Source organism: Lepidochelys kempii, unplaced genomic scaffold, assembly GCF_965140285.1.
Source record: "Lepidochelys kempii isolate rLepKem1 unplaced genomic scaffold, rLepKem1.hap1 scaffold_266, whole genome shotgun sequence".
In the NCBI taxonomy this organism is placed as follows: Eukaryota; Metazoa; Chordata; order Testudines; family Cheloniidae; genus Lepidochelys; species Lepidochelys kempii.
This window is the reverse complement of record NW_027621928.1, coordinates 6285-31012: the sequence shown is the minus strand read 5'-3', so window position 1 is coordinate 31012 and position 24728 is coordinate 6285. Positions and strand designations below refer to the sequence as shown.

Genomic DNA, 24728 nt, shown 5'->3' with positions numbered 1-24728 from the left:
CAGGTGCCCCAGAGGGAATGAACAGAACAAGTGATCCATCCCGTTGCCCATTCCCAGCTTCTGGCAAACAGAGGCTGGGGGCACCACCCCTGCCCATCCTGGCTAATAGCCATTGATGGACTATCCTCCAGGAACTTATGTAGTTTGTTTCTGAACCCTGTTATAGCCTTGGCCTTCACAACGTCCCCTGGCAGGGCGTTCCACAGGGTGACTGTGCGTTGTGTGAAGAAGTGCTTCTTTTGGTTTGTTTTAAACCTGCTGCTTAGTCATTGTATTGGGTGACCCCCTACTTCTTGTGTTCTGAGAAGGAGGAACTACATGGGCAGTTTGGGGGTGGGTTTTTTTTTGGTCTTTATTAGTTAATGGGGTTGGTTGAAACCATTTAGTACAGAATGGGGGGGAGGGGAGGATCTTCAACAAATACACTCACCAGGGGAACAGTCACAGCAGCACCCCGCCCCCCCCCCCCGCCCACGTCAGTCAGCACCCCAGGGCCCTGCAGTGGGGATGGGGCTGAATTAGGTGAACCAGGATTAGCCCCCCCCACTATCGGTGGGACTTTGGCTGGGAGGGGGGGCGGGGTTTATAGGATTGGGGTGTTGGTGGAGGTCAGCACTCCCAGGGTAACCCCACCCACACTGGGCCCAGCTGGTCACAGCACTGCCCCTTTATCATGGGGTTGGGGGGGGGGGTTACAGGGTATGGGGAGGTCAAAGGTCATAACTCCCAGGGGATCCCCCAAAGTCACAGTGGGAGTTAGTGCAATAAAATCAGCCAGACACCACCCTCTCCCAGCAATCGCTGCTTTCAGCCACTGGGTGGGCCAGGGGGTGCCCCCGGTTCCTTCTGCTACCCCATAACATACCCCCCCACACCCCCTGCAGTACTGCCACAACCAGAAAACTACACCCACAGCCACGGACACAACCAAGCACCCACCATCAAGCCCCCTGAGCAGGGCTCAGCGCCTCCAGCAGGGGGCAGTAGGCACCCCCCACACCCCTAGATCTAGGCAGATACTCTGCAGGAGTGGAGGTTGTATGTATGCCCCCACCTCAGCCTATGCTGACCAGGGAGGTCAGACAGGTAGGCTGGGGAGGGATTTTTTTCCTTTAGCCTCCCACCACTACCCTTGGCACCCCCCTCTCCCTGGGGGATCCCATCTCAGGGCAGGGGTGTTTTAATTGGGTTAATGAAAGGTTAAAACGTTAGAAATCTTGCTCAGCTTTATAGAAAAGCCCTCCTCCCCCTACACACAGGGGGACAGGGAGGGTCCCCCTATTACCAGGGCTGGCAATGGGGCAAGACCCTGATAGTTTTATGCCCCACACTGGCCCCCCCGGGGGGTGTGGAGTCAGGTAGTGACGTCAATCATGGTTCTGGTGATGTCACCACTGCCCCCTCCCTATGTCACACTGATGCGGTCGCTGAGCCTCAGCAGGTGGAGGCCTAGTCAAGGAGGGCAATGATGTCATACTGGGTGTGATGGCGACAGCAGCCTGGTGAGATCATACGGGATGTGGTGATGTCACTGGAGAGCAGCTGTTACATCATGGGGGAGCAGCGATGCAATTGGGCTGCCATCACATCAGGTGTTCATCCCAACACTATTGATGGCCTGTTGTGATGTCACTGTACCAGTCGTGTTGCCACTGGTGGCCTCATTGTGATGTCACAGTGCCCATCCTCCTGCCATTGATGAGCCCATTGTGATGTCACTCCAGTCCTGCAGCAGCTCAGGCGTGTCATACAGACCTCGTGATGTCATTGGGGCCTCCTGTGATGTCACAGCCTGACTGTCTCAGCAATGGACCCCAGTCAATGCTCAGATCCTCCACCCGGGGGAGGCGGGGGTGTGTCAGCACCTGGGGGGGGCTCAACACAGGTCCTCCAGCCTCCCACCCAGACTTCCTCATGGTCCAGCCTGGGCCCCCCTTCAGCAGTAGCTCCGAGTCTGCCCCTCAGAGCGCACCGTCCAGTTGGGAGCCAGGCACGTGGGTGGCGGGGGGGGCCCCTCCTTCCTCTCCACATTGCCGTACTGGGGGGGCAGGCGCTTTGAGTAGGGGGGGCAGGGCCCCAGCCGGTAACCGTCCATCAGGCTGGGGCTAAGGAGGGCAGGAGGCCGGGGTGAGGGCTCAGCGTAGGCAGTGATGGGGGTGGTGCAGCCAGTGGCTGGCTCCCAGCCAGGTGGCGCAGGGCGGTAGAACCGAAGCATGGTGCTGCCGCAGGGCAGCACGTCTAGCAGCTGGCGGTAAAGTCCAGGCACCGGCGGGGGCCCATAGGCCCAGCCTGGTGCCGCCCGCAGGCCCTGCCTCTGCTTCTGTGGCAGGGCTGGCACCGGGGGGCGGCGCAGGGCGGCGCGGGCAGCGCCAGGGTCAGAGCGGCTGCGCAGGTGCCCGCCCTCCAGCGGAGGGGAGGCCGAGGATGAGGACGAAGGGGGGCTGGCCCTGCCACGGCAGAGCCCCCCGGCCTCTGGCCCTCCCGCAGGACCAGCAAAGGGGACGTTGACGTAGACGGGCTCTGGTGGCTCGTAGTGGACGCGCCCATCCTCAAAGACGGCCCAGAGGGGTGGCGTGGGGGCTGAGGGGCCGGGCCTGGGCCGCTGGAAGACTCCGTAGGAGGCGTTGAGGGCGGCCAGGTACTCGGGGGGCGCTGGGGGTTGCGGGGGGCCCAGAGGCCAGGGCCGGTGGACGGGCGGCTCTGGGACGATCTCGTAGTACAGGTTCTCGGCTGCGGGCTCCAGCAGTGGGCGCTGGGGGGGGTGGGCAGCGCTGGGGGGGTGGGGAGCCAGGAAGCGTGGGCGCTGGTGCAGCTGCGGCTCCGCAGGGTACGGAGGGGCGGCGGAGGGGGGGCCCATCCACGGGGGGGTGACGCTGAGACAGGCCGCGGGTGGGGGATGGAAGTGCAGGGGGGCTGGGGGCTTGGGCGGGGCCAGCGGGTGGCGGGGGCCAGGGGCCAGTACTTGGGGGAAGGGCAGCGGCTGGGTCTGGCAGGGCAGGTGGCGTGGGGGGTCCCAGTGGTGGGTGGTGGGGGGGCCTTTGCTGTAACGGGGAGGGGCTGCTGAGCTGGCCCTGCCCCCCTCTTCACCCGGGGCAGGGGCTTGAACCAATGGGACCTGTAGCGAGAGAGAAGGGAGGTCAGCAAGGGGGGGTTGACACAGACACATAGAGTTCCCCCTCTAGTCAACCCCCCAGCCTTCCATCACAGCCCCAACCCCAGCAGCCCACTGTACCCCCAGCACCCGCACTGCACCCCCAATCCCTCAGTCCCTCCCATTGCACAACCAATCCCATCCCCCCACCCTGCTGCATTCCCCCGAACAACCCCTGCCACAGCCTCCCACTGCACCCCAATCCTCCAGTCCCTCCACCCAACCACAACCCTTCAAACTGCCCCTGCTGCAGCCCCCAATCTCCCCATCCACCCACCATTGCCTGAATTCCCTCAATGTAGCCCCCCCACTGCACCCCCATTCCCCCACCCAGCCGCAATCCCATTGAATCCCCCCAGCCACCAAACCTCACCTCAACCTGACTGACTTACTGCCCCCAGGCCAACCCACTGCCCCCCAAACCCCACCACCTATCTGCCCTCCTCCCAGCCCCCCCAAACCCGCCTTGTTCGAACTAGCAAATCCCCCTGCCCCAACCCAGCCACAAATTCCCCTCCCACACCCTAAGGGTCCCTCCCGCCCTATCCCCCAACCAGTGATCCCTTCCCCTCCACCCCCACTCACCTGGGGGCCCCCCTGCCCGCTCCTGGTGCTGGCCCCGGGGTTCCCCCTCACTCTCCTGGCGCTGCAGAGAGGGACCAGGGGAGCTGGGCAGCAGGACCAGGGCGCACCACAGAGTACAGGGTTCCCGGCCCCGCTGCTGCCCCTTCCCTGCCACCTTCCAGGGACAGGGAGCGCCGGAACTGGGCACGCTGCTCCCTGTGTGACACCCCCTGCTGCTGCCGGGTGGCCCGGTGTGCGCTCTCCCGCCAGTGCCAGTGCCATCAGCCGGGCCGGGTTCTTCGGGGGTGGGGGGGGCGGCACGTGCCGAAGCAGGCCCAGCGCCCCGGGCAGCGGGGGGGAAGCCTCCAACTCAGGACCTGAAGCGGGAGAACAGAAAAGAGGGTGGTCAGTGCCAGCCACACCCAGCAGGGGGCGCTGTAGGGGGGTGGAGCAGGGCGCTGGCTGTGGCGGGGAGCTCCTGGATACTCCTGCCCTGGCCTCACCCAGCAGGGGGCGCTGTAGGAGGCTGGGGCACATTGGCTGGGGGGTTGTTTGTGTGCTCCCCAACTCCCCCAGCAGGGGACACAGGGGGTTCCATTTGTGGGGGTGGTTTGGCTGCAGCGGGGATGATTCTGGCTGGGCAGTTCTGGCTGGGCTGGGCAGTTGTGACTGGGGGGTTCTGGCCAGGTGGTTTCAGTGGGGGCGGGGGTTCCAGCTGTGGGGGGGTTCCAGCTGGGAGGGTCCGGCCATGGGCTCTGGATGGCGGGAATCCGGCTGGGGGCTTCTGGCCTAGGGAGTTCTGGATAGCGGGGGGTTCCGGCTGGGGCTGGGGGGTACGGATCTGGCCTGCAGGGGGTTCTGGATGGGGCTGGGAGGTTCTGCCGGGGGGGCGGGGGGGGCGGATCCGGCCGCCAGGGGGTTCCCGATGGGGTTGGGAGGTTCTGGCGGGGGGGGCGAATCCGGCCGGCAGGGGGTTCCGGATGGGGCTGGGAGGTTCTGCCGGGGGGCGGGGGGGCAGAGATCCGGCCGCCAGGGAGTTCCCGATGGGGCTGGGAGGTTCTGGCGGGAGGGCGGGGGGGGGCAGCAGGGGGTTCCGGATGGTGCTGGGAGGTTCTGGCGGGGGGGTCAGGGGGGTGGATCCGGCCAGCAGGGGGTTCTTGGATGGGGCTGGGAGGTTCTGGCGGAGGGTGGAGGGGCGGATCCGGCCTGCAGGGGGATCCGGATGGGGCTGGGAGGTTCTGGCGGAGGGTCAGGAGGGTGGATCCGGCGGGTAGGGGGTTCTGGATGGAGCTGGGAGGTTCTGGCGGGGGGCGGATCCGGCCGCAGGGGGTTCTGGATGGGGCTGGGAGGTTCTGGCCAGGGGGGCGGGGGGGTGCGGGTTCCGGCTGGCAGGGGGTTCCAGATGGGGCTGGGAGGTTCTGGTGCGGGGGTCAGGGGGGTGGATCCGGCGGGGTAGGGGGTTCTGGATGGGGCTGGGAGGTTCTGGCGGGGAGGCGGTTCCGGCCAGCAGGGGGTTCCGGATGGGGCTGGGAGGTTCTGGTGGGGGGTCAGGGGGGTGGATCCGGCGGGTAGGGGGGTTCTGGATGGAGCTGGGAGGTTCTGGCAGGGGGGGCGGGGGGGCGGGTTCCGGCCGGCAGGGGGTTCCAGATGGGGGCTGCGAGGTTCTGGCCGGGGGGTGGGAGGGGTCTGGATCTGGCCGGCAGGGGGTTCCGGATGGGGCTGGGAGGTTCTGGCGGGGGGGTGGGGGGACGGCTCCAGCCGGCAGGGTGTTCCGGACAGGGCTGGGAGGTTCTGGCGGGGGGGCGAATCCGGCCGGCAGGGGGTTCCGGATGGGGGTGGGAGGTTCTGGCGGAGGGCGGGGGGGCGGTTCCGGCCGGCAGGGGGTTCCGGATGGGGCTGGGAGGTTCTGGCGGGGGGGCGGATCCGGCGGGCAGGGGGTTCCGGATGGTGTTGGGAGGTTCTGGCGGGGGGGCGGTTCCGGCCGGCAGGGGGTTCCGGATGGGGCTGGGAGGTTCTGGCGGCGGGGGCGGTTCCGGCCGGCAGGGGGTTCCGGATGGGGCTGGGAGGTTCTGGCGGGGGGGCGGATCCGGCGGGCAGGGGGTTCCGGATGGGGTTGGGAGGTTCTGGCGGGGGGGCGGATCCGGCCGGCAGGGGGTTCTGGATGGGGCTGGGAGGTTCTGGCGGGGGGGCGGGAGGGTGATTCCGGCCGGCAGGGGGTTCTGGATGGGGCTGAGAAGTTCTGGCGGGGGGGGGGGCGGATCCGGCCGGCAGGGGGTTCCGGATGGGGCTGGGAGGTTCTGGCAGGGGGGGGCGGATCCGGCCGGCAGGGGGTTCCGGATGGGGCTGGGAGGTTCTGGCGGGGGGGCGGATCCGGCCGGCGGGAGTTCCGGATGGGGCTGGGAGGTTCTGGCGGGGGGGCGGGGGGCGGATCCGGCCGACAGGGGGTTCCGGATGGGGCTGGGAGGTTCTGGCGGGGGGGTGGGGGGGGTGGTTCCGTCCGGCAGGGGGTTCTGGATGGGGCTGGGAGGTTCTGGCGGGGGGGGCGGGGGGGTGGATCCGGCCGGCAGGGGGTTCCGGATGGGGCTGGGAGGTTCTGGCGGGGGGGCGGATCCGGCCGGCGGGGGTTCCGGATGGGGCTGGGAGGTTCTGGCGGGGGGGGCGGGGGGGCGGATCCGGCCGGCAGGGGGTTCCGGATGGGGCTGGGAGGTTCTGGCGGGGGGGCGGATCCGGCCGGCAGGGGGTTCCGGATGGGGCTTGGAGGTTCTGGCGGGGGGGCGGATCCGGCCAGCAGGGGGTTCCGGATGGGGCTGGGAGGTTCTGGCGGGGGGGCGGATCCGGCGGGCAGGGGGTTCCGGATGGGGTTGGGAGGTTCTGGCGGGGGGGCGGTTCCGGCCGGCAGGGGGTTCCGGATGGGGCTGGGAGGTTCTGGCGGGGGGGGAAGGGGGGCGGTTCCGGCCGGCAGGGGGTTCTGGATGGGGCTGGGAAGTTCTGGCGGGGGGGTGGATCCGGCCGGCAGGGGGTTCTGGATGGGGCTGGGAGGTTCTGGCGGTGGGGAGGGGGGGCGGTTCCAGCCGGCAGGGGGTTCCGGATGGGGCTGGGAGGTTCTGGCGGGGGGGCGGATCCGGCGGGCAGGGGGTTCCGGATGGTGTTGGGAGGTTCTGGCGGGGGGGGGGCGGTTCCGGCCGGCGGGGGGTTCCGGATGGGGCTGGGAGGTTCTGGCGGGGGGGCGGATCCGGCGGGCAGGGGGTTCCGGATGGGGTTGGGAGGTTCTGGCGGGGGGGCGGATCCGGCCGGCAGGGGGTTCTGGATGGGGCTGGGAGGTTCTGGCGGCGGGGCGGGGGGGTGATTCCGGCCGGCAGGGGGTTCCGGATGGGGCTGAGAAGTTCTGGCGGGGGGGTGGATCCGGCCGGCAGGGGGTTCCAGATAGGGCTGGGAGGTTCTGGCGGGGGGGTGGGGGGGTGGTTCCGGCCGGCAGGGGGTTCTGGATGGGGCTGGGAGGTTCTGGCGGGGGGGGGCGGATCCGGCCGGCAGGGGGTTCCGGATGGGGCTGGGAGGTTCTGGCGGGGGGGCGGATCCGGCCGGCGGGAGTTCCGGATGGGGCTGGGAGGTTCTGGCGGGGGGGCGGGGGGCGGATCCGGCCGGCAGGGGGTTCCGGATGGGGCTGGGAGGTTCTGGCCGGGGGGCGGGGGGGCGGATCCGGCCGGCAGGGGGTTCCGGATGTGGCTGGGAGGTTCTGGCGGGGGGGCGGATCCGGCCGGCAGGGGGTTCCGGATGGGGCTGGGAGGTTCTGGCCGGGGGGCGGGGGGGCGGATCCGGCTGGCAGGGGGTTCCGGATGGGGCTGGGAGGTTCTGGCGGGGGGGCGGATCCGGCCGGCAGGGGGTTCCGGATGGGGCTGGGAGGTTCTGGCCGGGGGGCGGGGGGGGCGGATCCGGCCGGCAGGGGGTTCCGGATGGGGCTGGGAGGTTCTGGCGGGGGGGCGGATCCGGCCGGCAGGGGTTCCGGATGGGGCTGGGAGGTTCTGGCCGGGGGGCGGATCCGGCCGGCAGGGGGTTCCAGATGGTGCTGGGAGCTTCTGGCACACTCACTCTGGGCCAGGCTTCCGCTCTCAGCTTGGGTCAGTTTGCGCCGCACCTCGCGCTGGCAGCTGTCAGTCAGCATCCCGTCACCGGCCTGCAGCAGTCGGGAGATCATGTGGGGGGGACTGCGCGTCCCCCGGCGCTGTCCGGGCCTCAGCACACCCCCGGCCTCACCCCCCCTCCAGCATCTCCAGCACCTTGGCTGGCAGCGAGATGGCCACGGGCTCAGAGATCTCCAGGGCGGCTGTGGGGGGCTCTGGGCCGCGGGGCGACAGTGCCCGGGCCACCTTGCAGGCGAAGGGAAGGCGGGCGGGGCTGGGGGCCGAGTCGGAGGTGTCGGAGAGTGAGGGGCGCCGGGGGGGGCTGTGCCGGAAGGGGAGTGGGTCGAAATCCAGGAAGCCTGGGGGACTGAGCTCCAGGTCTGAGTCCAGCTCGCCCTCGTCATCCAGCCAGAGGGAGGTGCGGCGATGGGGTGCCAAGTCCGGCAGCACGGCCAGGCTCTCGCTGCAGCCACCGGAGGCCGAGGAGCTCAGCGACTCGCAGGAACGGCAGGGCTTGAGGGGGGCTGGCGGGGACCCGGGGGGGGCCCCGGGCAGGGCCGGGAAAGCGTCGCTGCTGGAGCGTGGGCGCCGCAGGCGGTGGAGTTTGCGCAGGCCTGGGGGACAGATGGACAAACAGCAGGCGTAAACAACCCTGAGATGGCAGGCAGCTGGGGAACAGCCACACATAATGTCGCATGGGGACAGCTCACCTGGCACTGAGATGCAGCCATCTCTGGGGTGGGGCAGCTGGGGAACAGCCGCACTTAACGCCACCTGGCTGAGATGCAGCCACCTCTGGGGCTGGGAATCTGGGAACAGTCACACACAACACCATACAGGGACTGCTCGCCCAGCACTGGGACACAGTCATCTCTGGGATGGGGCAGCTGGGGAACAGCTGTACATAACGCTGCATGGGGACGGCTTGCCTGACACCTCTGGGGTTGGCTTCCCCCTGAACATCCCCTCCCTGACCCTGGCGCTGCCCCTCATACCCGCAGTGCTGGACTGGGATGTGAGTGACTCCTCACTCTTGGCAGATCGCAGCGTGACGGTGTCGGCCCGACGTCCTGCAGGGAGAGGGGAGGGGTGAGAATGTCAGCCCCCCAGTCCTCCCTCAGCCACCCCCGTATCCATCCCCTGCCTGGACCCCACTGATAACCTCCCACTGCTCCTGCCCCCAGCACTGCCCCGAGTCCCCACCTCTGCTCCCGGGAACACCCCAGACAGGCCCCCCAACTCTCCTTCCTTCCCCTGGAAAAAACAGTTCCTGACCTTCCATAACTGCTCTTCCTTGAGGTGCGCTGCTCGTGTCCGTTCCATGCTAGGTGTGCGCGCCCACGGCTGGCTGCCAGAGATTTCTCCCTTAGCAGTGTCCGTAGGGCAGGTTCTGGCACCCCTTGGAGCCCTGTGCCCATTAATGGGGCGTCGCCCCCTCAGTTCCTTCCTGCCAACACTGCCACAGAGGGGCAGGAGGGCGGGTTGTGGGATGGACGTGAGCAGAGCATCCCGAAGAACAGCAGTTACGAGAGGTAGGTACCGTTTTTTCTTCTTCAGGTGCTTGCTCGTGTCGATTCCGGTTAGGTGACTCCCAAGCAGTATCCCTGGATGTGGGCTCTGAGTTCATGGCCGTGCTGCTTGCAACACTGCTCTGTGAAGCTGGCCTCGCCCCGGGCCTGCTGGCTGATGGCGTAGTGGGACGGGAAGGTATGGACCGACGACCAGGTGGCGGCTCTGCAGATACCTCGGATCAGTACCTGTGCGAGGAAAAACGCTGACGAAGCATGCGCGCTCTGGTGGAATGGGCAGGAAGGATGGCTGGCAGTGACACCTTTGCTTGCTCACAGCAGAGCCTGATGCAGGCAGTTATTCACAAGGAGCTTCTCTGAGCGGACACAGGCAAACTTTTCATCCTGTCCGCCCTGCGATGAGGAGCTGCACTGATTTACAGAAGGGTTTTGTCCACGATGCAGAAGGCTAAGGCCTGCCTAACATCCATAAAGTGTAACCGATGCTCCCTGTTCGCCTTGTGAGGCTTCAGGAAGAAACCCGGTAGGAAGAGGTCCTGATTATTGTGAACTGTGATACCACCTTCGGTAAGAAGGCTGGGTGGGGGCTCAGCTGGACCTCGTCCTTGTAAAACACCATGTAAGGGGGTTCTGACATCAATGCTCTAATCTCAGAGACCCTGTGGGCCGACATGATAGCCGCCAAGAAGGAGACGTCCCACAAGAGAAGCAGCAAAGAACACGAAGTCAGCAGCTCAAAAGGGGGACCCGTGAGCCTCACTAGCACCAAGTTTAGGTCCCAAGGAGGGACAGGATCCCGAACTTGTGGGTGGAACCTGATCATCATGTCATGAGCAAAGACTGACCTGCCCTGGATCGGCGGGTGAAAGGCTGAGATGGCCAACAAGTGAACCCTGATTGCCAGACCCTGGTGCTTGAGGTGGAGCAGGTAGTCCAAGATGGATTGTAGCAATGACCGGGAGGGAGAAAGACCTCAATCTGCGGCCCTTAATAGATGAAGTGCTTCCACTTGACCAGGCAGGTTGCCCTGGTGGAGGGCTTCCTGACACTCAACAGGATGTATTAGACTTGCTCCGAGCAGGCCTGCTCCTTTGTGTTCAGCCATGCAAAGCCACGCCATCAGATGCAGTGACGCTAGGTTTGGATGGAGCAGACAGCCTTGGTACTGCGAGAGCAAGTCTGGGAAAAGTGGGACCTCTAGTGGGGTTGCCATCGAGAGGTCCGAAAGCCTGCCGCACCAAAGCTGCCATGGCCATGCTGGAGCTACTAGGATGCCTTTTGCTTTGTCCCCGGGAAGGCATACAGCAGGGTTCCATCCAAGGGCGCAGGAAAGCGTTGGACAGGGAGCAGCCAGCTAGCCTGTGAAATGAGCATAACTGCTGACACTTCCTGTTCTGAGTGGCCATGAAGAGGTCCACCTGGGGAGTCCCTCACTTGGGGGAGATCGTGCTGACAACTTCCGAGTGGAGTGACCACTCATGGTGAGAGGAGAAGGACCTGCCGAGGAGATCTGCCTCCGCGTTTCGGGCGCTCGGGAAGCGTGAAGCCTTGAGATGACCAGTCTACTGCACACAGAAGTCCCACAGGCGAAGAGCCTCTCGACACAGGGCAGATGAGGCCCCGTCTTGCTCATAGAAGAACATTGCTGCTGTATTGTTCGTCAAGATCTGCACCACTCTGCCTCTTAGATAGGAAGGAATGCATGGCAAGCCGAGCATATCGCCCTGAGCTCCCTGGCCTTTCTGTGAAGAGAACCAGAGACCTTGGGTACTGCAGCTGCCAAGCTGGGCTCCCCACCCCCGATCCGACACATCAGAGACCAACGTTACCGATAGGACTGGTGCTACGAAGGGGACCCCATCCAGAACAGTCACAGGGCTGGGCACCCAACCAGAGACAACAGGACGTTCAACGGAACTGTGACCATTAGTTACAAGTCGTGAGAAGAACGACGCCAGCCACATCTGGACACTGAGCCACAGCCATGCATGTTGCACCACGTCGGTACACACCACCATGTGAGCCAGCCGCTGGTGGCATACTCGGGTGGCTGGGAGCGGCTGGGCTCTGACATGCCAGGAATTAGGACTCTGGCAGGTAGGCTCTGGCGTGGGTGGAGTCAAGCACTGCTCCTATAAACACTATTCTCTGAACGGGGGACAGAGTCAACTTCTGGGTCATTGAGATGCAGGCCTAGATCCCGACACGTGCTGCACGTGAGCCTGGGACCTGCCTCTGACTAGCCAGTCCTCGAGAGATGGGTAGATTTGAATGCCACAGCACCTAAGGGAAGTGGCCACCACCACCATGCACTTCGTGAAGACCCTCGGAGCAGAAGAGAGGCTGAAAGGCAGTGCCGTGAACTAGTCGAGGTGCTGTCCCACCACCAATGGGGGAATCTCCTGGGGCCATGGAAGTTAAGAATATGGAAGTGGGCGTACGTTAAGTCGAGAGCAGCGTACCAGCCTCCCGAATCCAGAGAGGGGATGATGGAGGCCAGGGAGACCATGCAGAACTTTGATGTCTTCAGATACCTGTTGAGGCGACACAGGCCTAAGATGGGTCTGAGGCCCCCCCTTGGCCTTCGGGATTAGGAAATACCGGAAGTAAAACCCTTTTACCCTCATGTCTAGGGGAACCTCCTACCCGGCCCGCAGACGTAGGAGGGAATCCCCCTCCTGGATGAGGAGCTGCTCGTGAGAAGGGGCCCTGAAGAGGGACAGGGAACTGGGGTGTGAGGGGGGAATGGAGGAAAACTCCAGGGTGTAGCCAACGGCTATGGTGTTGAGCACCCAGCGGCCTGAGGTGACCTTGGCCCATGCAGGAGAAAGGGAGACAGGCGGTCCCGAAACAAACGGGGAGATGGATCCTGGGAGGAGACGGCAACTCCGGCCTCGGGCACACCCTCAGAATACCTGCCGACGGCCTCCTGAGCAGTGCACAGGACCTGGCTGGGCAGCGGTGGGGCAGCGGCATCTAAAGCCCCTGGCTCTGCCACTGAGGGCCGGAGAATCTATGCAACTGGAGTCCCAGATGTTAGCACCGTGTCTCCCCAGCAATGCCTGCTGGCTGCAGTCCCAGGTGTTAGCACTGTGGTGGCCCCGGTGATGGTGAGCAGTGCTGGGAGGAACCCGGAGCTGGTGGGGCTCGCTGTAGGCAGAGGGACAGGGTTGAGTCCGAGCAGGAGGGTTCCAAGGCCCATCTGAGAGAAGGGCTTGGAGATGAATGGCCCTGTTCTTCCAAGTGTGCCGTGAAGCCCTGACAGATCTGGCATTTCTCTTTGATGTGCAATTCCCCCAGAATCAGACAGCTGGTGCGGGGTTCACTGACCGGCATAGGTCTATGGCAGACGGCTGGGATCCCGGGGAAGGGGGCAAGCCCTGTGCCGGGGACAAAGTCCCTAAGGGCACTAACTGTCCCCTTACTAAAACTCAGTGGGGGTGGTTTGGTTGGCTAGCTCTCAGAACCAAAAGGAAGGAGAAGGGTCAATGGGAAATCAGGACCCTGAGACTGACAGTCCCCTGGGGCAATGGGGAGAGGCCAATGCTCCAGGTCAGCCTGATTGACAGGGCGGGCAGGCTAATGAGGGAGTCAGGAGGCCAGGGGGGTCCCATCCGCCTAGTGAGCTGGAATTGCCTGGGTCAGACAGAGTGGGGCTGAGCTCAGGAGAGAGCAGGGGCCTGAGTGGAGTGGGGGAGCAGGGCCGCGCTGGCCAGAGGGGCCGGAGAAGCAGCCCAGGGAGCAGGTCAGTGCTGGGAGCAGAGCCACAGAAGCAGCCCACAGAGCAGACCTGTGCTGGGATGGGGAGAGCTGCAGCAACTGGAGCCAGAGGGGCCAGAGAAGCAGCCCAGGGGGCTGGAGGCAGAGCAGCAGCAGAAGCATCAGTGCTGAGGCAGAGTGGTGGAGCTGGGGCTGGAGCTGGAGCTGTCCAGAGCCAGAAGCAGCTGGGGAGAGCGAGGGGGACCCTGGGCAGTGGGCCCAGCACAGGGAGACACCCCCAGCCAAGACGCCTGGCAGGCCAGATTTGGGGGGGGATCGTAACCCCGACGGGGCGGGGGCGATGCTGGGAAGGAGGGTCCTGCCACCTAGAGCCTGGGGGCATGTGGCCACCACCAGAGCAAGTGTCCGACCCGCAGCATCCCTGCAGCACAGCCAGGGCTTGGGCAGGGGCCTGGGACGTGTGAGGAACAGACTGAACTGCCCTGACATCCCAGAGACGCTGGCTGTGATGTCCCCGTGCCACAGAGCGGGGCGACGGGTTTTCCTTTCACCTTTCCCATTTTTTCCTTATTTTTTTAATTGGTTGCTGTTTAATAAATTGTATTTGCTTTGAACTGTTTGTAACAATCAGTGGGTCAGGGAAGTGTCCAGTGCAGAGAGAGCACACAGAGTGGGGACACCCTAGCCCCTGCCCAAAGTGGGGGTGGAGCCCCCCAGGAATCCTGGGCCCAGCCTTATTAGTGTTACGAGGACTCTGCCAGACAGGAGAGTGGAAGGGGAGCCCTTGAGGTCAGGTAGGCCTCTGGGTAAAGGGAGTGGGAGTGAGGACTCAGATCCTTTCGCTAGCCCATATACCGGGGTCGTGTATAAGCCAGGAAAGTTCCCCACAATAGCGGGACCATCCCCCGCTTACACAACTATCTAACCTACTTATTCACCTAACTAACTACTTCATGATCTAGATCCAAATATATCCAACAACTATAAAGTTACACTGCTCGGAGCACTTTGGAATCGCAAAGGGAGACAAGGAACTGAAGCACCCCATATACCGGCGGCACCCCATATACCGGAGCATGGGTGCAGGGCTCCATGGGGCACCAGAGACGGCCCTACGGATACTGCTAAGGGAAAAATCTCCGACAGCTGGGCCCGTGGGTTTGCGCACACCTAGCATGGAATGGACATGAGCAAGCACTCGAACTTACACCCCTCATCCCCACTCCATGGGGCAGGGGGAGAGACAAAGAGAACAGGAGGAAGAGAGATGTGGGGCTGGGAGGTTGGTGTGGAACTGGGGGGAGATTTGTGGGGCAGGGCTGGAAATGGGAGGCTATGTGGGGCGGAGGGAAGCTGGGAGGCTGTGTGGGTCTGGGGGAAGCTGAGGGGCTGCGTGGGGCAGGAGTCAGGGGGACTGCGTGGGGCAGGGCTCACTCACCTGTCTGCCTGCCCGGGCACTGCACTCTCTTGTGGCTGATGGCGGGTGCCCTGCCCAAGGCCAAGAAGGTTTTCCAGCTTCCGCCCCGCGTCTGGCGCCTGTGGAGAGACAGTGTCAGCCCGACCCATGGCCCTGTCAGCCCCATTCCACACACCCCTGAGGCCACCACCTCCTGGGGCCAGATCGGGGCCGGCACCCCCTGAGAGGAAAGGCCCCCATGCCCCATCCCCTGCCCCCCTGAGCTCACCAGCCCCTACCCCAGAGTCAGCAACCCCAGTGCGGGATTACCTGACATGGGGCGAGTCCAGCATGAGGGGTAGCCTCCCCGGGGGACTCCGTCCAAGCTTGGCCTCAGGGCTCTTGGCCTGGCCAGGGGCCGCATGCTGGGCCTGGGCCTGCGTCCGGGCCTGAGCCTCCTCCAGCGAGAGCAGGCGGGTCGAGGGGCAGCTGCCCAGCAGGGACTTGGGGCGCGGGAGGCAGGAGCGACCTGGGGGACAGGGAGACAGACAGAAGGGGGGTCAGCTGGGCCTGCCCCACAGGAACCTCAGCCCCTCCCTGCAGCACAGCGCCCCCTACTGAGCCCCCAAGCCCCTCTCTGCAGCTCCTCCACCCCACTCCCCACAGCATAGTGCCCCCCGCCTAACCCCTAACCCTGTTTCCTGCAGCACAGCACTCCCTGCTGAGCCCCCCACCCCCGCAGCACCCCCTGCTGAGCCCCCCACCCCGCTCCCCACAGCACAGTGCCCCCTGCTCCCCTCCCTGCAACACAGCACCCCCTACTCAGCCCTAAGCACTATGGTACCCCCTAGTGCTAGCAGCAGGACAGGATTTAACACCCTGGCAGGCCGCAGGGATCCCACTCCTCACACCAGTGAGGGCACTGTGAGCCCATGGGAAGAGGGAGAGGCTCAACCCCGCAGAGAAGCAGCAGCGTAGCTGGGCACTGGGAGCTGTTACCTGGGTGAGGGGCGGGCAGCCAGGTGCCAGTGCAGGGCCCATCCCCCTTAGCATGGCCGGGCGCTGGGCTCCGCAGGTCCCAGCTGGTCAGGGGCAGAAGGCAGCTTCCCTGGGATGTGTGTTGGGGGGTTGCCCCCCTCACTGCAGCTCACGTCGGCCTCGTGCCCAGCCACTCTATGGGCCCCCCAATTCCACACCCCACTGCATTTGGTCGCAGGATTGTCCACCCCCCCTCCCACCACAGGGCTAGCCTGTCTGGGCACCTCCCAGCCTGTCTGGGCATCCCCAGCACCCCCCTCCCCAGCCTGTCTTGGCACTGCCCCACCTCAGCACCCCCTTTCCCAGCCTGCCGTGGCACCCCCTAGCCTTCTGTGGTGCCACCCAGCACCCCTCCAGCATGCCTTGGCACCCCCTACCTCAGGCCCCCCACCTGCCTCAGCACCCCCCTCCCCAGCCTGTCTGGGCACCCCTCCACTTCAGCATCCCCCTTCCCTAGCCTACCTCGCTGCCCCCGAGCATGCCTTGGCACCCACTCATCTCAGCACCCCCCTCCCCAGCCTGTCTCAATGCCCCCAGCACCTGCCTCCCCAGTCTGCCTTGGAAGCCCCCCACTTCAGCAACCTCCCACCCCCACCCCTGCTGGGCTCAGTGTCCCCCCACATCAGGCCCAGTCAATGTCAGCCCCCCCCCCAGCAAGTTGTCTCCCCAAGGCGAGCCGCTGGGCGCCAGGCACCATGAATCACCAATGTGGGGCATTGCCAGCTGGGCATTTAATGTTCTCTTGTGCTCAACGGGAGCCAGTTAAACCCAGGACCTGAGCCTCCCTCCCCGGATGGGCAATGCCCCTGTCCTACCCTGCCCCACCCAAGCTCTGAGAGCCCACAGGGCCCCATGCAAGGAGAGCCGTACCGCCCTGCTCCTGCCCCGCAATCAGCGACCTGGGCCACTGGAACCCCCTGCCACTGGGCACCTCCCCACCATAGTGTCTGGGATCGATGCTTATCTGGGGATGCAGCTGACTGCACCAGATTTCAGGGGGTCACGGAGCCACACAGCCCAAGTAGAGGGACACGTGGGCATCAGGGAGGGGGTGGGATGCCAGGGTAGAATGGCCCACAGGCGGCAGGGAGGGGGCAGGATACCGGGGTAGAGGGGCCCGTGTGTGGCAGGGAGGGAGTGGGACACCGGGGGTGCATGGGTCCATGAATCTGATCCGGGGCGGGGGGATGACCTCCCCAACCCCTCAGTCCCCCTCCGCTTCCAGGACACCCTCCACCCTGTCTTGCTGCGTCTCCGGCTCCCTCTGGGCCTTGCTCAGGGCTTCGGGCAGGGTGAGCAGCCGGCCGGTCTTGGGGGGCCAGGCCAGCTTCCGGGACGCCGGCTGGGGGGCTGGAGAGAGAACAGGGTTAGAGGGTGGCCTGGGGGGGCAGCATGCCAGAGCCCAGGGGCAACCCCATGCCCAGAGCAGGGCCCCCTCTCCCTGGGCCTGGGACCCTGACACACAGCAGGGGAGGGGGGGACCAGCCCCAGGCCAGGGACCGGGAGGTAGCTGCTGAGAACAGACCGGCTTGCTACACAGGGAGCAAAGCATGGGGCGGGGGTCGCGGCACTGGCTGCCTTACTAGCTCCCCGTTCCCCACTGCCTCCAGACTTCTCCCAGTGGCCCATTGCCTCCCACCCCTCCAAACCCCACTGCCCCCAGCCTTTCCCAGTGTGATGAAGTAGGAATGTTCTTAATGTTCTCTCTGAAAACTGCGGTGTGCCTCAGTTTCCCCTGTGTTACTTGAGTATCTCGGTGGTGGGATAAGGGGAGTATCTAGGTGGTGGAATAAGTGATTGTTGCAGAGACCCACAGAGGGCAGGTGTGACTGCTGGTGGGCTGCAGAGAACGACACGGTGTATCCTGGCAACTGATGGCCAGGCCCACTCCTCTGCAAGAACCAGCCGGAGGTGCTGGTGCAGACCAGGGGACCTGCTGGCGCAGGAAAGAGACAAAGGAAGGAGGAGGGGCAGTGGGCAGCTGAAAGGGTCAGTCTCCTGGTTTGGGACTGGGGGCAGGGCGGAGCCCAGAGCTCTGGGCCTCCCCCTCACCCCCCCAGATGGACTCTGTTGAAAGTTCCTGATTTCTGTGCTAACAAGCTCTGTCCTACGCTGTGTTCCCCACGACTAATAACCTTCCTGTGTCACACTCTGGCTGAGTCCCTGTGACTGCGGAGTGGGGGTACAGGGCCCTTTGAAGGGGGTGAGGGTCCCCAGGTGTCCCTTCCAGGTGGACTCACTGCAGGGAGCTCAAACCCCACTGCCCCCAAACTATCCCCATCACCCCAAACCCCACTGTCCCCAGCCTCCCCAATGCCCCTCCACCCCCCCCCCACTGTTGCCAACCTTCCCCAGCTCCCCCTACCCCTACCTCTCAGAATCCCTCAGGTGTCTCATCCATCCTTTGCTGCCCCCATCCCCCCGAGCCCCTTCCTGTGAGACCTCCAAGGACACAAGACAGCAAGATGGCATGAAGCGCAGAGCAGGGTCTGGGGCAGGGTGAGGCAAGGAGACCACCCCCCAAATTCTGCTGGTGGCCCTCCTCCACCCAGGCATCCCACCCAATGCCACTGGGGGCAGGTCCCCACCCTCAGAGCAGCAGCCCCCACCCAGCCCCACCCCAACCCCGCTGCTGGGGGTCAAGGGACAGGTCCCAGTGGGCGGTGCCCAGCAGTGCAGCATCACAAACAAGGCAGCAAAGATCCCAGCCTCCTCTAGGGCACAGCCTGCCCCCACCTCCCCAGCTCAGCAGCCAGCCAGTCTCTGTATGCCCCCCACTGAGCACCTTGCTACCCCCTGCATGCCCAGAGTCACCCCACGCTGCCCCCCAGCCTGTGCTGTGCTGTCTCCTCCCCCACGCTGCTCCCCCCGGCTGCCCTCTCCACATTGTCCACCCCACACTGTCCCTCCATGCTGCCCCCCTGCACTGCCTCACACGGCCGCCCGTGCCCTCCCCACACCATCCCCCAAGGCCCCCCCACATGCCCCACCTGCGCTGTCCTTGCCGATGGAGGTGAACTTGTCGCTGAACAGCACCTGGACGTGGCTGAGCAGGAACTCGACCACAACGGACTGGACCCGCACCTCGTGGAAGGCCTCCGCCCCACTCAGCCCCACGGCCTCCAGCTCCAGGGACCTGGGAGGCAGAGGGGCGCTCAGTGGAGCAGTCTGGGGGATTGGAGCTGGCGCGTTGGGGGGGGAGGGGGGCGCTGGTGGGAAGCACTCAGTGGAGCAGGTTGGGGGGATTGTAGGTGGGGTATGGGCAGGGGATCCAGAAGGGAGCTAGAGGGGGGTCAGAGGGGCAATTACCGGAGCAGGTTGGGGGGATGGTAGCTGGTGCAGGGGACTGGCAGGGGGTCCAGAGGGAAGCCAGGGGGCACTTACCGGAGCAGGTTGGGGGCCCACACGATGGCCAGGTTCTTGACGTGCATGCTGGTGTCTGGGCTGTGCGTGGCTACCCGTGCCAGGTGCCGCAGCAGGAACTCCAGGGTCCTGAGGGGGGCGGCAGCTGGTGAGGGGGACCCGGCCCCAGCCTGCCCTCCAATTACCCACAATCCCACAGGGCCCTGACCCCCTCCAACTGTTATCCACACCTCTTGGGGTCCCCCAGCCCTCAACCACCACCCAGCCGGGCACTAAGCCCTGCCCCAGTCGTCACCCACGGCCCCATGGGGCCCCGACCCTACCAGTCATCACCCACCCACCCCCAGATGTCACCCACACTGCTGCGGAGCCCTGACCTCCCCCCCCACAGCCGTCACCCATGGCCCCGACCCCCCCAGCTGTCACCCACGGGTCTGTGGGGCACCGACCCCCTCCACGGCCCTGTGGGGCAGGTACCTGTAGTGGGGCGGGGGCAGCTGCTGGATGACGTCATGCACCCGCACCAGGCGCTCCTCCTCACTGGGCACCGCCATGGCCTCCTGCAGGGCAAATGGGCTGTTATCTGGGGGGGGCCTCAGGTGTTAACATGGGGGTGGGAGGTTGGGGGGCAGGGAATGCAGGGGTAGGGGAATTGGGGGTCAGGCGTTAATGCAGGGGGATGCGGGGGTGGGGGGTTGGGGGGCAGGGAATGCAGGGGTGGGAGGTTGGGGGGCAGGGAATGCAGGGGTAGGGGAATTGGGGGGCAGGCGTTAACGCAGGGGGATGCGGGGGTGGGGGGTTGGGGGGCAGGGAATGCAGGGGTAGGGGAATTGGGGGGCAGGCGGGCGGCTGGTAGGTGAGCAGCGGGTTGGGGGTCAGGCGTTAACGCAGGGGGATGCGGGGGTGGGGGGTTGGGGGGCAGGGAATGCAGGGGTAGGGGAATTGGGGGTCAGGCGTTAATGCAGGGGGATGCAGGGGTAGGGGAATTGGGGGGCAGGGAATGCAGGGGTGGGAGGTTGGGGGGCAGGGAATGCAGGGGTAGGGGAATTGGGGGGCAGGCGTTAACGCAGGGGGATGCGGGGGTGGGGGGTTGGGGGGCAGGGAATGCAGGGGTAGGGGAATTGGGGGGCAGGCGGGCGGCTGGTAGGTGAGCAGCGGGTTGGGGGTCAGGCGTTAACGCAGGGGGATGCGGGGGTGGGGGGTTGGGGGGCAGGGAATGCAGGGGTAGGGGAATTGGGGGTCAGGCGTTAATGCAGGGGGATGCAGGGGTAGGGGAATTGGGGGGCAGGGAATGCAGGGGTGGGAGGTTGGGGGCAGGGAATGCAGGGGTAGGGGAATTGGGGGGCAGGCGTTAACGCAGGGGGATGCGGGGGTGGGGGGTTGGGGGGCAGGGAATGCAGGGGTAGGGGAATTGGGGGGCGGGGAATGCGGGGGTGGGAGTTCGGGGGGCAGGGAATGCGGGGGTGGGGAGTTGAGGGGCGGGGAATGCAGGGGTAGGGGAATTGGGGGGCGGGGAATGCGGGGGGTGGGAGTTCGGGGGCAGGGAATGCGGGGGTGGGGGGTTGGGGGGCAGGGAATGCAGGGGTAGGGGAATTGGGGGGCGGGGAATGCGGGGGTGGGAGTTCGGGGGGCAGGGAATGCGGGGGTGGGGAGTTGGGGGGCGGGGAATGCAGGGGTAGGGGAATTGGGGGGCGGGGAATGCGGGGGTGGGAGTTCGGGGGCAGGGAATGCGGGGGTGGGGAGTTGAGGGGCGGGGAATGCAGGGGTAGGGGAATTGGGGGGCGGGGAATGCGGGGGTGGGAGTTCGGGGGGCAGGGAATGCGGGGTGGGGAGTTGAGGGGCGGGGAATGCAGGGGTAGGGGAATTGGGGGGCGGGGAATGCAGGGGTAGGGGAATTGGGGGGCGGGGAATGCGGGGGTGGGAGTTCGGGGGCAGGGAATGCGGGGGTGGGGAGTTGGGGGGCGGGGAATGCGGGGGTGGGAGTTCGGGGGGCAGGGAATGCGGGGGTGGGGAGTTGGGGGGCGGGGAATGCGGGGGTAGGGGAATTGGGGGGCGGGGAATGCGGGGGTGGGGGAATTGGGGGGCGGGGAATGCGGGGGTGGGAGTTCGGGGGGCAGGGAATGCGGGGGTGGGGAGTTCGACTCTGAGATAGCGCGTGGGTGGGGAATTGGGGGGCGGGGAATGCGGGGGTGGGAGTTGGGGGGCGGGGAATGCGGGGGTGGGGAATTGGGGGGCAGGGAATGCGGGGGTGGGAGTTCGGGGGCAGGGAATGCGGGGGTGGGGAGTTGGGGGCAGGGAATGCGGGGGTGGGGAGTTGGGGGGCGGGGAATGCGGGGGTGGGAGTTCGGGGGGCAGGGAATGCGGGGGTGGGGAGTTGGGGGGCGGGGAATGCGGGGGTAGGGGAATTGGGGGGCGGGGAATGCGGGGGTGGGAGTTCGGGGGGCGGGGAAGGCGGGGGTAGGGGAATTGGGGGGCGGGGAATGCGGGGGTGGGAGTTCGGGGGGCAGGGAATGCGGGGGTGGGGAGTTCGGGGGGCAGGGAATGCGGGGGTGGGGAATTGGGGGGCGGGGAATGCGGGGGTGGGAGTTGGGGGGCGGGGAATGCGGGGGTGGGGAATTGGGGGGCAGGGAATGCGGGGGTGGGAGTTCGGGGGCAGGGAATGCGGGGGTGGGGAGTTGGGGGGCGGGGAATGCGGGGGTGGGAGTTCGGGGGGCAGGGAATGCGGGGGTGGGGAGTTGGGGGGCGGGGAATGCGGGGGTGGGGAGTTGGGGGGCGGGGAATGCGGGGGTGGGGAGTTCGGGGGGCGGGGAATGCGGGGGTGGGGAGTTGGGGGGCGGGGAATGCGGGGGTGGGGAGTTCGGGGGCGGGGAATGCGGGGGTGGGGAGTTGGGGGGCGGGGAATGCGGGGGTGGGAGTTCGGGGGGCAGGGAATGCGGGGGTGGGGAGTTGGGGGGCGGGGAATGCGGGGGTGGGGAGTTGGGGGGCGGGGAATGCGGGGGTGGGAGTTCGGGGGCAGGGAATGCGGGGGTGGGAGTTCGGGGGCAGGGAATGCGGGGGTGGGAGTTCGGGGGGCAGGGAATGTGGGGGTGGGGGGTTGGGGGGCGGGGAATGCGGGGGTGGGAGTTCGGGGGGCAGGGAATGCGGGGGTGGGGAGTTGGGGGGCAGGGAATGCGGGGGTGGGAGTTCGGGGGGCAGGGAATGCGGGGGTGGGAGTTCGGGGGGCAGGGAATGCGGGGGTGGGGAGTTGGGGGGCGGGGAATGCGGGGGTAGGGGAATTGGGGGGCGGGGAATGCGGGGGTGGGAGTTCGGGGGCAGGGAATGCGGGGGTGGGGAGTTGAGGGGCGGGGAATGCGGGGGTGGGAGTTCGGGGGCAGGGAATGCGGGGGTGGGAGTTGGGGGGCGGGGAATGCGGGGGTGGGAGTTCGGGGGCAGGGAATGCGGGGGTGGGGAGTTGGGGGGCAGGAATGCGGGGGTGGGAGTTGGGGGGCGGGGAATGCGGGGGTGGGGAGTTGGGGGGCAGGGAATGCGGGGGTGGGGAATTGGGGGGCGGGGAATGCGGGGGTGGGAGTTCGGGGGGCGGGGAATGCGGGGGTGGGAGTTCGGGGGGCAGGGAATGCGGGGGTGGGGAGTTGGGGGGCGGGGAATGCAGGGGTGGGGAGTTGGGGGGCGGGGAATGCGGGGGTGGGAGTTCGGGGGCAGGGAATGCGGGGGTGGGGAGTTCGGGGGGCAGGGAATGCGGGGGTGGGGAATTGGGGGGCGGGGAATGCGGGGGTGGGGAGTTGGGGGGCAGGGAATGCGGGGGTGGGGAGTTCGGGGGGCAGGGAATGCGGGGGTGGGGAATTGGGGGGCGGGGAATGCAGGGGTGGGGAGTTGGGGGGCGGGGAATGCGGGGGTGGGAGTTCGGGGGCAGGGAATGCGGGGGTGGGGAATTGGGGGGCGGGGAATGCGGGGGTGGGGAGTTGGGGGGCGGGGAATGCGGGGGTGGGAGTTCGGGGGGCGGGGAATGCGGGGGTGGGAGTTCGGGGGGCAGGGAATGCGGGGGTGGGGAGTTGGGGGGCGGGGAATGCAGGGTGGGGAATTGGGGGGCGGGGAATGCGGGGGTGGGAGTTTGGGGGCGGGGAATGCGGGGGTGGGGAGTTGGGGGGCGGGGAATGCGGGGGTGGGAGTTCGGGGCAGGGAATGCGGGGGTGGGGAGTTGGGGGGCAGGGAATGCGGGGGTGGGAGTTCGGGGGGCAGGGAATGCGGGGGTGGGAGTTGGGGGGCGGGGAATGCGGGGGTGGGGAGTTGGGGGGCGGGGAATGCGGGGGTGGGAGTTCGGGGGCGGGGAATGCGGGGGTGGGAGTTGGGGGGCAGGGAATGCGGGGGTGGGGAGTTGGGGGGCAGGGAATGCGGGGGTGGGAGTTCGGGGGCAGGGAATGCGGGGGTGGGGAGTTGGGGGGCAGGGAATGCGGGGGTGGGGAATTGGGGGGCGGGGAATGCGGGGGTGGGAGTTCGGGGGCAGGGAATGCGGGGGTGGGGAATTGGGGGGCGGGGAATGCGGGGGTGGGAGTTCGGGGGCAGGGAATGCGGGGGTGGGAGTTCGGGGGCAGGGAATGCGGGGGTGGGGAGTTGGGGGGCAGGGAATGCGGGGGTGGGAGTTCGGGGGCAGGGAATGCGGGGGTGGGAGTTCGGGGGGCAGGGAATGCGGGGGTGGGGAGTTGGGGGGCAGGGAATGCGGGGGTGGGGAATTGGGGGGCGGGGAATGCGGGGGTGGGAGTTCGGGGGCAGGGAATGCGGGGGTGGGGAATTGGGGGGCGGGGAATGCGGGGGTGGGAGTTCGGGGGGCGGGGAATGCGGGGGTGGGGAGTTGGGGGGCGGGGAATGCGGGGGTGGGAGTTCGGGGGCAGGGAATGCGGGGGTGGGAGTTCGGGGGCAGGGAATGCGGGGGTGGGGAGTTGGGGGGCAGGGAATGCGGGGGTGGGAGTTCGGGGGCAGGGAATGCGGGGGTGGGAGTTCGGGGGGCAGGGAATGCGGGGGTGGGGAGTTGGGGGGCAGGGAATGCGGGGGTGGGGAATTGGGGGGCGGGGAATGCGGGGGTGGGAGTTCGGGGGGCGGGGAATGCGGGGGTGGGAGTTGGGGGGCAGGGAATGCGGGGGTGGGGAGTTGGGGGGCAGGGAATGCGGGGGTGGGAGTTCGGGGGCAGGGAATGCGGGGGGTGGGGAGTTGGGGGGCGGGAATGCGGGGGTGGGAGTTCGGGGGGCAGGGAATGCGGGGGTGGGGAGTTGGGGGGCGGGGAATGCGGGGGTGGGGAGTTCGGGGGGCGGGGAATGCGGGGGTGGGAGTTCGGGGGGCGGGGAATGCGGGGGTGGGGAGTTGGGGGGCAGGGAATGCGGGGGTGGGGAGTTGGGGGGCAGGGAATGCGGGGGTGGGAGTTGGGGGGCGGGGAATGCGGGGGTGGGGAGTTGGGGGGCAGGGAATGCGGGGGTGGGGGGTTGGGGGGCGGGGAATGCGGGGGTGGGAGTTCGGGGGGCGGGGAATGCGGGGGTGGGGAGTTGGGGGGCGGGGAATGCGGGGGTGGGGAGTTCGGGGGGCGGGAATGCGGGGGTGGGAGTTCGGGGGGCGGGGAATGCGGGGGTGGGGAGTTGGGGGGCGGGGAATGCGGGGGTGGGAGTTCGGGGGCAGGGAATGCGGGGGTGGGGAGTTGGGGGGCAGGGAATGCGGGGGTGGGAGTTCGGGGGCGGGGAATGCGGGGGTGGGAGTTCGGGGGGCAGGGAATGCGGGGGTGGGAGTTCGGGGGGCAGGGAATGCGGGGTGGGGAATTGGGGGGCGGGGAATGCGGGGGTGGGAGTTCGGGGGCAGGGAATGCGGGG

General features: G+C 66.9%; 1 pseudogene across 1 annotated transcript; it reads right to left on the bottom strand.

The window, feature by feature from the left end:
* Positions 1–334: 334 nt before the first annotated feature.
* Positions 335–19435, bottom strand: LOC144930019 (rho GTPase-activating protein 33-like; annotated as a pseudogene). The gene is made up of 10 exons (XR_013635134.1): positions 19357–19435; positions 18901–19008; positions 18507–18652; positions 14809–15007; positions 14521–14618; positions 8829–8903; positions 8544–8642; positions 7802–8447; positions 3742–4092; positions 335–3119 (listed from the first exon to the last, which is right to left on the bottom strand). The product of XR_013635134.1 is annotated as a rho GTPase-activating protein 33-like (transcript).
* Positions 19436–24728: the final 5293 nt, after the last annotated feature.